Source organism: Petaurus breviceps, unplaced genomic scaffold (genome assembly GCF_028583685.1).
Source record: "Petaurus breviceps papuanus isolate PSGF00001 unplaced genomic scaffold, PetGlider_PUasm1.0 90919, whole genome shotgun sequence".
In the NCBI taxonomy this organism is placed as follows: domain Eukaryota; kingdom Metazoa; phylum Chordata; class Mammalia; order Diprotodontia; family Petauridae; genus Petaurus; species Petaurus breviceps.
Genome location: NW_027187378.1, coordinates 42232881 through 42235357, shown reverse-complemented (window position 1 = coordinate 42235357; position 2477 = coordinate 42232881).

Below are 2477 nucleotides of genomic sequence, written 5' to 3'. Positions count from 1 at the left end.
AAAGGGCATTTAGAGTCTTCAGGTAAATGTCCAACTCTCCACCCACCACCACCATCAGGGGAGAAAGCCAGGACTAGAAGGCGTGGTACTTTAACCTGGCCTGCCAGTTGTCTAATTCAGGGCAGCAAAGCCAGGCACAAATTGAGTGAGTATCCCTACCATGTTAGAGAGCACTCATTCCTTTCCTATTCCCATACATATCCCTAGAACAAGAAGGCCAGTATGTTTAGAGTGGCAGCTAGAGGGAACCTAGAATCCACAAACAGCCATTCCCAGGAAAGAGCCAGGCCAGGGAGCCTGGAAAGGGGCATTATGGGAGAGGGCAAGGCCCTCACTTTTACCTGTTAACTGGAGTCTAGGGGAACTCGTTTAAGTCTATTTGACTGTCCCTGTCATCGTAAGGTTTACGGATGGTTAATTTATTCTTTATAGCACAGTCATTGATGGCTGTTAAATCACAAATGAGAGCCAATAAAGGGTGAATTGCAGCTGAAATTACACTGTTTATATGACAGCAGAGTGCCGGCTAAAAGATTCATATGCTGCTGATGAAGTATGTTATAAATTTTAATTACCATAGTTTGTACAAATGACATGTTTGAAATGCTATTGAGTAATGTGACCCTGATAATGAAACTATAAAATAAATCATTAACTTTCTGAATGAGCTTTTTTATTTCAGTGCTACAAAGAGTAAACTTTCAGTTTATTCCCATTCGGCCTTTGTATGCCCCCCACCCTGTGCCCTCCTCCAAGAAGGCAGGGGCATGGATTGGACTGTTTCTCTGTGTTGGACAAAGAACAACAGATCAGAGGGTCCAAAGAAACTGCCTGAAGGCCCTGGCTGGGTTCCTCCAAACACCTTGTCATGCTTTATGGTTCATCCCTACCCAGGTGGTTCAGTGTGGGGGAGGAGGGAGTGCAGTGGATAAAATAAAGACCCAGAACCTGCCCCTCTGCCAAGCATCATAACATTCCTCATCTAAAGGAAGAAAGGAGGCTTGTACAAGCCCAAGACTGACAGGTGTCACCGATCTCTCTGGCAGGAGTTTAAATCATTCAACAAAGCCTTCTGGGGAGACACCCTGATGTGTCAGAGTCCCCTGGTGAGAGTAAGGCTGCAAAGAGAACAAGGGATTCTGAAGGAAACTAGGCTAATTTCCCTGGCTCTCATCCCAGCTAAGGGTCATGTGAAGGGAAAACCTGAAGCTAATACTTTATAATTTAGCATTTATACAGTCCTTTCTCTTTTCAAGGTCCTCTGCAGTCATGTTCTGGTGTTGCTCTCATGCCTCCCTCACCCTAGTACTACCATTGTGAAACAAGCAAGAGGGGGAAGCATTTTCTGTAGAAGAAAAGCTGAGGCTTGGGGTGTAACCTTCCTGATGAAGGGATTGCCTCTAGGAAACACTGAATATAGACCCATCCAGGTAGGTCTGTGCTATTCCTGAAGCTTTCCACAACAGAAAAACCAATCTGTAAATGAGGCAGCCTGTCATCCAGCAAGACAGCAGTGGATATGGGATTAGAAACTGCCTCATCTCTCCTCTGGGCCACAGTTTCCCCATCTGTAATATGAAAGGACTGGAAGGGATGATGTCTAAGGCCCCTTCCTGCTCTAAATGCTATAACCCCATGAAGCTATAGAACCCCCAAAAGCAAGAAATAAGGAATTTGGAGACCTGATATCTGGCCTTGGCACTGTCACCAACAGGCTGCCTAGGCAAGTCATTGTCTCTCTGGTCCTCAGTGTTCTCCTCTATCAAGCAGGGGAATTGTACTAGAATCAGGGGTAGGGAACCTGAGGCCTTAAGGCCATATGTGGCCTTTTAGGTCCTCAAGCATGGCCCTTTGAATCTAGATTTCACAGAACAAATACCCTTAATAAAAGGATTTGTTCTGTAAATCTTGGACTCAGTCAAAAAGCCACACCCAAGGACCTAGAAGACCATACATGGCCTCAAGGCTGCAGGTTCCCCACCCCTATAAGTAACTAGATGATCTTTAAATTGCCTTCCGGCTCTAATATTCTTGGTTCTAAGGTTCTGTTCAGGGTTAGCATTCCATGATTCCACCCAATTTGACAGGTAAACCACACTTACCTTTAATCAACAGGGCCACCACAGAAATTTTGCCCCTGCCTATAAGCAAGAGTCCTTTTAGGCTCCCCTCCTTGGTTCAGACTACCCAGGCAACTGTTGTTATCTCTCCAGAGAAGACTCCCACCAGCTCTAATACATCTGGCAGCAAAGGCTAACTTGGTATATTGTTCATTTCCCCAGCAAAATGTGTGCCGGGCATCATGAACAAAAGAAAACCAATTAAAAGGACTAGGATCCCCTTCTGACATCACCTTCCCAAAGGTACTACACAAGAAAAATGACTAATGGGATTGTAAAAGGGTGACCAGAGTCCACCTGCAATGGCTCTTCATGATATGGCAGTGACCTTGGCTTCTAAAAGGTCACACTAGTGGA